Consider the following 12,300-nt stretch of genomic DNA (forward strand, 5'->3'; position numbering starts at 1 on the left):
AACTGCTGTGGGAGGGCCCAGTCCATGGTCAGTGGTACTATCCCTAGGCAGGTGAGCCTGGACTATACAGGAAAGGTAGCTGATCATGAGCCTGGGTACAAACCACTGTCCCTCCATGATCTCTGCTTCAGTCATCTTGAATTCCTTTCTTGGTTCCCCTTGATGATGCACAGTAACCTACAAACTAAAGTGTTGATGTATCTAACCGTCTTATTAAATAAGAAACACAGAACAATGTAAAAGAGAAAGCCGAGAGGTCAGAGCTCAGAGCTAAAATCTCACCCTTCCGCCTGCGGTGTCCCAGCTTCCCGAAAGAGGGCTACTTCCTGTCTGTACGCCTTTTTTATAGTATTATTGTTCTGCCTTCTCATTGGTTGTAAACCCAAACACGTGACTGCCTCGTCACTGTCTGAATGTACAGCCTCGTAGGTCTTAAAGGTATATGTCTCCAATGCTGGCTGTATCCCTGAACACACAGAGATCTATGGGATTAAAGGCGTGTACCACCACTGCCACACTCTTGCTATGGCTCTAATAGCTCTGACCCCCGGGCAACTTTATTTATTAACATACAATCAAAATCACATTTCAGTACAATTAGAATACCACCACACTAAAGGAACTTTCCCCTCCCAGTTTACTTTTTGTTATGGTGTTTATCAAACCAGCAGAAAGCAGACAAGGACAGCTGGGGTGGGAAAGGATGAACGCTGCTTGCTTCCAGGCCTGGATCCTTTAACTTCTAGTCTCTAAACTTGAAAGAAGTATGTGTTCCTGAGGGGTCAGAGGTGGCGATCTTGAGTAGTGGGAGCTGGGGGATTTGCTATGAGGGCTGCATAGCTTTTAAAAGAAGCAGGTAGGGCAGGATACAGAGCGGACCCCTATCTCAAGTTTTCTTCATCTCCAATGTCTTTCCTACAATTCTAGCATCAGTTGTTTCCACCTTTTTCCATTTATGAATAATGATGCTGTAAACATTTATCTAGCAGTTTTGTTTAGACATGTGTTTTTATTCCTCTTGGATATAAACCAAGGGGTAGAATTACTGGGGCATATGGTCTCTCGATTTTTAAGCTTCTGGGGATCTGCCAACTTGTTTCCCTAAACAGCTGCATCATTATACACCCCCACCGGCCATGCAGGGGGGTTCCGATGTCTCCAAACCCTCGCTGACACTTGTAATTACCTATTCCTCATTCTAGCCCATCCTAGCGGATATGAACTGCCGCCTCACTGTGGTTTTAAGTTGCCTTTCCCGGGTGGCTAATGATGGTAGATAGCTTGCCGTGTACTTATTACCGAGGGTCTCAGAACATGTCCTTTGTAGGTAAAGACACACAATTGCACGTTCTTGGGAAATGTCTGCTCAAATCCTTCATCCGTTTTTAATTGGCCCTCTTGCTATGGAGTTGTAAGAGTTCTTCACATATGGGCTAGATAGCGTCCCTTCCCAGACATGTGGTTTTTCAGTGACATTTCTCTTTCCGGGGGTTGTGTTTTCACTTCCTTGAGGCCAGCATTCACAACACAAAGGCATCACCTTCTGCTGTCATACAGCTGCTCTCCTCGGGTGAGTTGCGCTTTTAGAGTTCTGACTAAAGAAACCATGGCCTCAGCCGAGGCCACAGAGTGCTTTATCTTAGGGTTTAATTGTAGCCCTGATCTTTAGACTTCTGGAACATTTTGAACTGATTGTGTGTGTGTGTGTGTGTGTGTGTGTGTGTGTGTGTGTGTGTGTGTGTGGTAATGGGTCCATTCTTATTCTTTTGCATGTGGGTTTCCTCTGTCCCTGTAATCTGCTGGGTGTTACTTGGAGACCTCACAAGGTGATGCTGGTGTGCTCTCTGCTGCCTCTGCTGGACATTAACAACCACGACCTTACAAAGATCAAAAGTGGGCGGGGCCGGGTTCTTATCTGGAGCTAGATTTTCTGAGGCTCATCTTCTCACTGCTTTTCCCACTGAATCCAGAGACTCCAGTTTAAATAAAAATATAACTTTCATCTGGATTTGTTGTTGTTGTTGTTGTGGTGGTGGTGGTGGTGGTGTGTGTGTGAATGCCCTTGGAATTTGGTTTTGGCAAGCAGGTTCACCTTTCTGAAAACCAAAGTAAAAAAGACGTGAGATTTTTTTTCCCTCTCATGCCCAGGGCTGGTGGCATGGCCCTCCTCAGCTGTATAAGGATTAGGGAGGGATGCTTTGCCTCTTTGGTAGGGCTGCTTGGAGTGCCAGGTGAGAGCGGATAAAGGAACAGCCTCCCCTTTAAGGACACTTGCTTGCTGCAGGAAGTGGTACAACAGCCCACCTTGAGCTCTTGTCTTGAATTCAGTCTCAAGGGCATGCTTAGCCGGGAGCTAGTCTGGGAACACAGCAGCATCATTCCAAGTGGATATGTGACTGCCCGTAAGCTGGGGTCTCCACAGAAAAGGAAGCAGAGCAGAACTCATAGGGCTGGAGGGCATCCCTAGGACTCCAGGGATGTGCTACCAAATTCTTTTTATTTGATATCCTATTTTTATTTATTTATAGACAGATAAAAATGTATGTTTGATGCGTACACCGTGAATTCTAAAGCAAGTACCTATGATGGGATAGTTAAGTCTAGCTAATTTACAAATGCATTATGTCTCATTAGTTATCTTTCTTGTGAGGACATTTGACGTCCACTATGGGTTTCCCCAGACTACATTACCGTACACCATTCTAGACCTCTTGAACCCACCTAACTGGAATTCCAGATCCTTTAGTCTCAGCTTTCCCCACACCCCAACCACCTAGCCTGCTTCCTACTTTAGCGAGATCAACTTCTGGGACTGCCGAGTGCGTGAGGTCGTCAGCCCAGTATCCTTCTCATGCCTGCATTTTCAAGCAGATTTTCAAGCAATGCACTTGGGTTCAGTGCTGGGGTGGGGGTGGGGTGGTGTTCCAGACACCGAAGCAAATGAAACCCTCAAAGGGCTCCCTCCGAGTTCTGGGATAGTTCTGGGATTTGCTACTTGAAATACGTTGTTCTCTTTGCACTTTCAAACGAAGATGTGAGCATTGTTTTCCGGGACAATTGCACTGTCCAGACTCAGGGCCTCACAAAAGTGTCAATTCAACCCATGTTGGCTTTTTTTTTTTTCTTCTTCTTTCTTTCTTTAAACTAATTGTAATAAGTGGTTGCTGTGAAAACGCAGTCTTCCTCAGGCTGCCCTTCCAGTGACCCATACCCTGACCTGCCCAGACCACCTTCTGTCCAAGAGGGGGGACGTTTTGTTCATAGGTCAGATGAAACCCGGGTTTACCCCTAGTGACCAGCAGGATTAATCAGACACCAGGAAAACAGCAGACAGCAACACTAAAAGCCGCTCATAATAAGAAGCGCTCACACCAGGCTGCACTCGACCCAGGTGCCAGTCCCTTCCGTCTTTTGCCCTGCGGTGTGGGACCTGCTTCCCCAGGACTGCGCCTCAGAGCTTCCTAAAGAGAGCCACTCGCTTGCAGGCTGAGAAGGGGCTACACCGTTACGCTGTGCACCCGAGCTGGTTAGAAAATGCGAGGCCGGGAACAGCATCTACATCCGGGGCTCTTAGAGGATTAGGCTGCTGTCCCACACACTGGATAAACACAGCCCCGAGCAAAACCTATGTAGCTTTAGAATGAGCTCAAAAGCGCCGACCTCTGTGTGAGACCATTTAAAGGTAAATCTTTCCAAAGCATCACACATGTTCAGATGCAGAGAAGGTGGATGACGGTGAATTTCTGAATTTGGGAATTTTTTTCCCATGGGAAGAGCCCTCTGGAAATACAGCCTTGTCAGGGAAGTGGGTACCAGACTTTCCCAGGCCAATTTCTTTTTCTAGGTACTATGGGCAGAGAATCATTCCCTCAGCCACCCTTGTCCACTTCTGTTTCTTTGTTTTACAACATTCTGGTGTGGGTGGGGGGGCAGGGAGCAGAAAGCAAACAAAATCATGTTTTTGGATATGGACTGAGATAATTTAGCATCAAATCTACTACGATTCAAAGTGTTTTCTTCCCAATTTTATTTGAAAACATGTTTTCAAAATAAGCTTAAGCTCACTTCTGGCCATAAATACAGCAAGTGCTGGCGTTGTAGGGAAAGCATGGAGGACAGCCTTACAAAGACAGGGTGACCAGGACAGGCAGGGTGACCAGGACAGGCAGGGTGACCGGGACAGGCAGGGTGACCGGGAAAAAATGGAGGCAGAGCACCCCCCCCCTTCCAGCACCCGCTTCTCAGACTTCGGGAGTGTCTGACTCAGCAATATCTGAGATGGAAGAGATCTGCCAAAATGTGTCTATATGGGAAGGAGGAAACACATGAGGAATTTAAATCAGATGCCAAAGGGTTTTTTTTTTTTTTTAAACTAGGGAATAAAATAAATCCACTTCTCTGACCTGTGCTTCGAAGGAGGTATTTCGAAGCAAGACCTGCTTTATTTCCCAATGCCTTCTGGAAGCTCTCCCCCAGGACACAAGGCCCATGCTATTAATCTTGACTTAGTGAATGAATGTATTCTATGAATTTCAATCCAGACCTTCCAGCCTAAAGAGCTCTGAAGAGCCCAGATAAAGCAACCCGGTTTTGCTTTGGGGATGCCACAGGGGTGACACCCTTCAATTCCCTTTCATCTCTATGGGAGGCTCTAAAAGCCAACAGGTTTCCCTTTCTGCTTCCTGGAGAGAAAGCATTTGCTGCTGTGAGGCTGAAGGTGGGGGACCTGTGTTCATTCGTTACCTTGGAAGCCTTGGAGAGGCAGAAGTAAGTACCAGATAATAGGCTTAGGGCGCATTCCTCCCAGCTACGCAGAAAGTGCCTGCCCTTCCAAAATGGCCAGTTTGTTTTTTGATTTTCCACGGTCCAGCCCTGTGTTTAGCACAGAAAGACACTTTGGAAGCCACAACACTTGTAGTCACCTCAAATACACACAGGGACAAAGCAGGGGGCATGTCTGCTTTGTTCTATCACACAAATTATGATCTAAGTTTTCTGTCAACACCACTTTGTGTGTGTGTGTGTGTGTGTGTGTGTGTGTGTGTGTGTGTGTGTGTTGTTTAATGCAATAGCAACCTGTTTGCTGAAATTCTAAAATGCAATTAAAGTTTCTAGCTTAAGAGGTGGAAGGAGGGAGTTGAGGGGGGAGACTTTCTAATAGAATCACAACCCCAGTGTGAATTAAAGGGGGTAAGGCAGGGGCAAAAGAGACAGCTCTGTGGTTAAAAAGCACTTGTTACTCTTGCATGGGACCCTGGCTTGGATCTCGGTACCCACAGGGTGGCACACAACCATCCTTAACTCTAGTTCCAGAGAATCTGATGCCCTCCTTTGACCTCTGTAAATACTGGGTACTCACGTGGTCCAAATATATACATGCAGGCAAAAAAAAAAAAAAAAACCACATACACATAACATTATATATAATATATATATACATATATACATATATGTATGTATATATATGTAAAATACTGGGGGAAATTAGAATAGATTTTAGGCTAAGGGGAAGACTTTTTGTGCCTCCACACGTCACTTACAGGGGACTCAAGAGATACGAGGGACTCTGGTAGCAGATGAGCCAGCTGGGTACAGGTCTTGCAGGCTTCACTGAGTTGGCTTCACTGGACAGGACTGCTAACAACAAGGCAGTGGCTGGCCACTGTGTCTGTTACCCAGGGCCTACAGAGCAGCCACGGAGGCTACCGCTCTAGTTCGTTACATTTTTACATTGAGAGGACAGGGCACCTGCCAGTCTCTTTACCCCAAGGGCTCATTAGAAGATAGCAACACACAAAAGTGGACGTGTGAACCGGGCAACACTTCAGTTGACTCCATGGATTTTATTGTCCTCAAGCCCCAGTGCTGGGACAGGCCGAGGGAAACAGAACATGGAAACATCAAACAAACAAAAACCCCCGAGAACTGAAAATGTAAGATTATTTTAATCCCACCCCACACACCCTGTTCCTACTAACTTTTCACCCATGCATAATAATGATTGTCCTGGCCAGGCAGTGGTGGCACAGGCCTTTAATCCCAGCACTCCAGAGGCAGAGCCAGGCGGATCTCTATGAGTTCAAGGCCAGTGTGGTCTACAGAGCGAGATCCAGGGCAGGCTCCAAAACCCTGTCTCGGGGGGTGGGGGGTGGGGATGAGATTGTACTGACCAGGCTGAAGCTTACATTTTCAATTACAAGAAAGAAACCTTCAGGGCTGGGGGGGGGGGGCACATGTGTGTGGTGTGCAAGAGACTCTGGGGTCAACCTTCAGCATCAAAAAGTAACGCAAGTGAGAAAGGAAAGGATTAAACAAGAAAGTTTTAAAACCACAAAACTTGGGCTCCTGGCACAGCACTCTGAAGTAGGTTGAAACACTTTTGCCTTACAAATCTGAAAAGGTGAGTTTGGTCCCCAGAACCCACTGTGGAGGGAAGAACCAACCTCCAGAAGTTGCCCCCTGACTCTCTCTCTCTCTCTCAGTAAATTTTAAAATAACTAAATAAATAAGATGAAGCTGTAAAATCATATAAAGCTGGCAACTAAGTCTTTCAAGTATTCTTCATATATGAGTTAAAAATTAAAACTAAGTCATTTCAATCAAGAGAGGAAAAACTTGTTACCCCTGGCTAGAAGGATGTAGCATCTTCATATACTTTTTCCTCCAGTCAAGAAAACTGTCCAAGTTGTGGACCTCACATATGCTAGGGACGCCAAAATACACCCAATACACAACAATGCAAGGATTTAGCTTTTGTCCGACTCTGTTAATCTCTGAAAGGCTTGTTTTTGATGTGAATTAATTGGATAGTCTAACATGCGCCTGTCTGCCCATCAAAGTATCCGTAGATTAAATGACAGATGATGTAGGCACTTGGCTGTGGCGCTGCGGTGTCACTGGTCCCTTCCCCACAGTAGAGAGTCACATAGGAGTTGCCAGAAGGAGTCTGCTGTGTGAATTTCCACAATGAGCAGGGCACAGAGCCTCCTCTGGCCCGATCTGAAAAGATCCTCCTCGAGCCTTTAAGACGAACTGGAAAGCGAGGGTCTGACTGAGAGGTCTCTGAAGTTGCAGTCCTTTGTATTTACACTTTTGAAATATCTCCATTGTGATGCAAATCTTGATTTTTTTCAATCAAAATTGCCTGGAAAAGAAAAAGTTTCTCTGGAAAGCGTTGGAGGAAGTAAGGCTAAGTTTGACTTCCCTCTGCGCCGACTTCCTAGAAACTGTTAAGTAAATGCTGTTAAACAATTAAACGTGTAACATCTTTCACAGCTGATGATTGAAGACTGCTGTTGTGTCCCTTAGCACTTCTAATTAACCGCAGTGTGAGTCACAAGGGGCACAGGGTGTATGAGTATAAATGACCACGGCTTTGGGGGGTCCCCAGTTTGGATGGCAATGTAAAAAGTAGCTAAAGGTATTTTAGCTTTTGCCTGCTGTTCCTGGTGGGCAACAGAGTCCCGGCAGAGATCTCCTTTCTCTGTCTGGATCCTTTATCTAAGATCAGATGGATAAACTAAGATGAAATGAAAAAAGAAAGATGCCATGGGCTGGAAGCTTTCCAAATTGTATTTTATTTAAAAAACTGAGCATCGGAATATGGAACGCTCTTGAACTCTGCAGATAGTTTGAAGACCTTTAGACTTGGATGCCTGGTTTCAGGAAGTCTTTTACCTGCCCGTTTGGAGGAAGTTTATATAAAAGTGTGTGTGTGTGTGTGTGTGTGTGTGTGTGTGTGTGTGTGTGTGCACGTGTGTGCATGCACACATACTCATGCACACTCGTGCATGCATGCACACTCTAGTTTGAGAGCATGCAAGCCCGTGTCTCTGACTATCCCCCTCGAGATGGAGTATTTCTCCTGCCAAAATACACACACAGCCTGGGATTAAAAGGGCTGAAACCTACCAGCAAGTTCTTAACGCCCTCCCACAATCATTAGACCAAATCCACATCATTCTAGATTCATTTTCTCCTTATTCATCTGTCCAACTAATTCCCCCCGCATTCACCAGGCTTATATCTTAATCTTTTCTGTTACATGGAGAATACGCACTGAAAAGCTGCATTTTCTGGGTACATGCACACATTTGGAACGGATGAACCATATGTGAAGCGACATACAATGCTGAATGCCGGCTGAATGGTGTCCAGCGCTAAAAACACTGCGAACCCGGGAACAAAAAGCAGATGAACGGGAGGCAGCACAGGCCTGGCCTCTGCGAGGACACCAGGGGATTCGCCGGGAAAACATGGGTATAATTTCACTGTTTTCACTCACGCAAGCTGTGGGAAAGGAGTCACCATCTGATGTTTGATTGTGTGGGATATGTTTTTGGCAGTGGCCTTGTATTCCCCATTGACAAAAAAAAAAAAAGTGAAAGAAAAAAGAAAGAAAAGAGGGGGAGGGAGCAAGGAAATAAAAAAAAAGAATCCGGCTACATTTGCTGTTTTCAATTTGCTCTCCGGGGACAGACACAGCTGACAGCTCTGACCAGTGGCCACCTGAAAATTAGGGCCAGGACCTGGCTACTGTCCCCAGTGTTGCGTTCCCCGCCCCCAACAGCCCGGGCCTCCTTTTATGCTGATGCTGCCGCAGGGAACTTTTATCCCTTTTCTCCTGTCGCCTGGTTAACTTACAGCTGAGCGGTGGGGCTGATGTTTGCCTGATTTAATAAAGCCTTTTATCTGAGGGAGTGGCTGAGGAAGGAAGGTGGGGGGACCTGGCAGTGCCGAGGGGAAGGGGCCCAGCTCGCTCTCACCAGCAGGCATTTCCTGGCACTGGTGAGGACAAGGGCTGCGAGGGGGCGTGTGGGATTGGCATCCGATGGATGCCGGGCGGCTCCAGGGAGGAAGTCCCCAGACCTTGGGTTTTGCTCCGTGGTTTGTGGATGGAGGCGGGTATGGTTAAGATTCCAGAAAGAGCTGGCTCATCCTCACCCAGGAGGGGCCAGATTTCACAAAGAAACACACAGAACACCAGGCTAAATCTGTTTCATAAAAACAATGAGTATGTTTTAAATGATGAATTTGGAATCCAGATTTGCCCTGTATTTTATCTACCGTGATGTTTCCAGGCTGGGAGCGACCCACCACCACCACACCAGCAGCTGGGGATGCACAGCCTTTCCGGTCTGCATCTCAGCATTGTGAAGAGTAGGGAAGAGAAAGGGAGATACTTTCCAGAGAGGGGCCGTGGGGCCTCGCCAGTAAACACACGCTTCCCATGCCCGGCTATGCTAACTTAAAGAACTTCTTCTAATTTCCAGTTCATGCTAAGAGACGTTGCTAGCAAGACCAGACAGAATCCAATGTTATCTTCCTTCTCCAATAGGCTCTGCATGATTTGATTTGGACCATGCTTTTAAACCAGACCGAACTCCCCAGTCAACACCATTGCTTTTTCTAGCAGTAAATATAATGCCACCCCTTTTCTTAACTGAATACTGGGGTCCTGCTTTCTGCCATAAGCCTGCTCTATCAAATCCCTTATCAACACCAGCCTTAGCTAGTATGGTTTTGGGTCTCAATGGCTATTGTGTGTGTGTGTATGTGCGTGTGCGCGCACACTTTACCATGGACTCTCAGGATCTGAACTTGGAGTTTCATGCTTACAGAGCAAACACTTTAGCCATCTCCCCAGACTTCAAGAGGCTACTTTTGATCACCCATGCTTGCTTTCAAGTTGCAGAAGCCCTGCTGGCCACTGGGACTTGTCCATGTGTGTAGATGGCCTCTAAAATGTCTCATTTAGAATAACGGGAGATGGAAAAAGTCTTTGCAAAAAGCAAAAAGGAGTTCAGATCTCATGGTCAGACAGTCAGGAAGCTGGCTCTCCTCCACCCTTCATATTGTGATTACACTCAAGCTGCCTATATATGTGGCTGCTAAGGCTGGCTAGGAAGAGGAGTATGGGTCCCCCACGAGGGGAAATTGCTCCAGTTTTCAAGCACAGTGCAGGACCATAATGACCATTTATAATGATCACATTAGCATGGTGTGGCAATAGACCTACAACAAATTAAGACTGCATCGCAATTAGCACCAATGATCACAGCTGCCGCCATAAATGGCATATGCACTAATTAAATAATTTGTCACTTGACTGTTAAACAAACAATTCAGCCTCTTTACATTACACTCTGCCATTTCCAGCACACCGACATGGGCCATTAACCCGGAGGAAGGAACAGCTTGGAGCACCCGTGTTCCTGGAGCTATGTCTACACAGCATGATGAGGGGTGACAAGGTAAGATTCGTCCAGACCACAACTGTCCTCAGACTGTGGGAGTTCTCTTAAGTGTGAGTTCCGGGAGATGAAGGCAAATGGGGCCTCCCAGGCTTTTGTTTTTTGTTTTTGTTTTTTTGTTTTTCGAGACAGGGTTTCTCTGCGAAGCTTTGCGCCTTTCCTGGAACTCACTTGGTAGCCCAGGCTGGCCTCGAACTCACAGAGATCCGCCTGGCTCTGCCTCCCGAGTGCTGGGATTAAAGGCGTGCGCCACCACCGCCCGGCTGCCTCCCAGGCTTTTGGAAAACAGTCTATTTCGGGGTGATGCTCTCTACTCCGAATAGAGAGAAGAGCCCTTATCTCAACTCACTTTTCTGTCTTTGGCCACAATCTCTTCTCCATTTACAATACTTGATGTAATTTTTCCTTTTTTTTTAAAGTCTTTTCTAGCCTACTACAAACTCGTGGGTTTAGTGATGGCCTCTGAGAGCCCACAGCATGGCTATCTGACAAAAGTCGACCACCCCATGAAGAGCACCTGAAGCGGTACACAGGATGTTGGTCGGACTTGAGACCCTGCTCACCCACTTGGTCCAGGGCCCATCTATATAGGCAGCCCCATCTCTGCTTCCTCTGATACCGGAGAGATTTGGGTAATTCGTGAAGCCACAGAAAATTCCCGAGACAGTTACCACCACAGCTCCTCTTTCTTTGCGTGTTTACCAGGAGAGTTAACCTCCCCAGGTTAACTTTAGCCTTCCTAGTTCCGTCCTAGAGGAGGAAGGCCGACAGAGAGCAGGAGGATGTTAGGGATCCACCCCTGTCCAGGGCTTCACGGAGCACTGCGTTTCCAAGGTGCATTCACCCCCTGAGATGCTCTTGGGTACCACGAGGTCACAGTTTAGGTTCTATGCTAAGTGACTTTATCGCAATAAATTCCAAGAATGTTGAAGAACACTGTCAGTAAAAAAATAAGCTTCACCCCCGCCCCCACCCCACAAACAAAAACACATGAGCCGCAAAGACAACAAAAACCTGTTTTCCGCTTGGCCCTGGGGTCCGTTTCCCACCCTCAGTTTAACCAGTCAACCATTTTGGTTTTTCGGGGACTTGTCTCCACATTTCTAGATGATATACACCTGGACTTCCTTTACTACATTTTCTAATATTGCTCAAAATGTTAAAAATTTAGTCACTCTAATTTCTAAGAGCTCTCGTTTGCATTGGTTTCGTGGATGATTACCATTCTAATTTCATTTCTGTTGCTCTGATAAAACACTGGGACAAACGATCAACTAGGGAGGAAAGGGCTTGGTCTCATTCACAGCCCCAAGTCACCAACCATCGTTTCCGGGAAGTGAAGGCAGAAAACGGAGGCAGCTGGTCACATCACATCCAAGAGGGAAATGAAAGCGAGTATGCTTACCTGCTTGCCAGATCCCCTGCCTAGGGAATGCTGCTACCCACACAGGGCTGGGTCTTTCCACATCAGTTACTGAAGACAGCCCCCAAAGATAAACACAGACAGGCCAAGAAACCAGCCCAACATAAACCATCCCTCATTGAGAATCTTTTTCCGGGTGACTCTGGGTTGTATGAAATTGACAATTAAAACTATTCTTGTTATTTCAAAAAAGGTTATAATGTTTTAAAAATAAATGTGCCCCTGTTGAAACCTGTGCTGAGGTCTCGACTCCCTCTGGGTTCATTTTTGTCTCTTTTGCCCTTCTCTCTCTCCTGTTGGCGCTTACCTCAGTGGCCCGATGATTCTGCAGCATTTCTGAGGCAGGTCCTGAGTAGCCAGCGGCACCCCGGTGTGCCGGTCAGCTTTTCACAGCTGTGACAAAGTCCCTGAGACAAACCACCTAGGAGAGAGTTGACCCTGGCTCATGGCTTCAGTCCATGGCCACTGCCTAGGCTTCTGGGTTTGTTTTCGTCAGCTTGGCACCAGCTAGGGTCGCATGGGAAGAGGAAACCTGTGGTGGTATTGTGTTCCCCGAAATATTGTGCACCCTAATAAACTTATCTGGGGTCAGAGAAGAGAACAGCCACAACATTAAACACAGAG

The 12,300-nt window shown here is 46.6% G+C and overlaps 1 long non-coding RNA gene across 1 annotated transcript; it reads left to right on the forward strand.

Annotated features, from left to right (window-relative positions):
* The first annotated feature begins 7,829 nt into the window (after positions 1 to 7,829).
* LOC143268023 (uncharacterized) lies at positions 7,830 to 12,088 on the forward strand. Its single transcript, XR_013043612.1, has 3 exons — positions 7,830 to 8,259; positions 10,159 to 10,253; positions 10,673 to 12,088. It is a non-coding gene; the product is annotated as an uncharacterized LOC143268023 (long non-coding RNA).
* Positions 12,089 to 12,300: the final 212 nt, after the last annotated feature.

Source organism: Peromyscus maniculatus, chromosome 12, assembly GCF_049852395.1.
Source record: "Peromyscus maniculatus bairdii isolate BWxNUB_F1_BW_parent chromosome 12, HU_Pman_BW_mat_3.1, whole genome shotgun sequence".
Classification (NCBI taxonomy): Eukaryota; Metazoa; Chordata; class Mammalia; order Rodentia; family Cricetidae; genus Peromyscus; species Peromyscus maniculatus.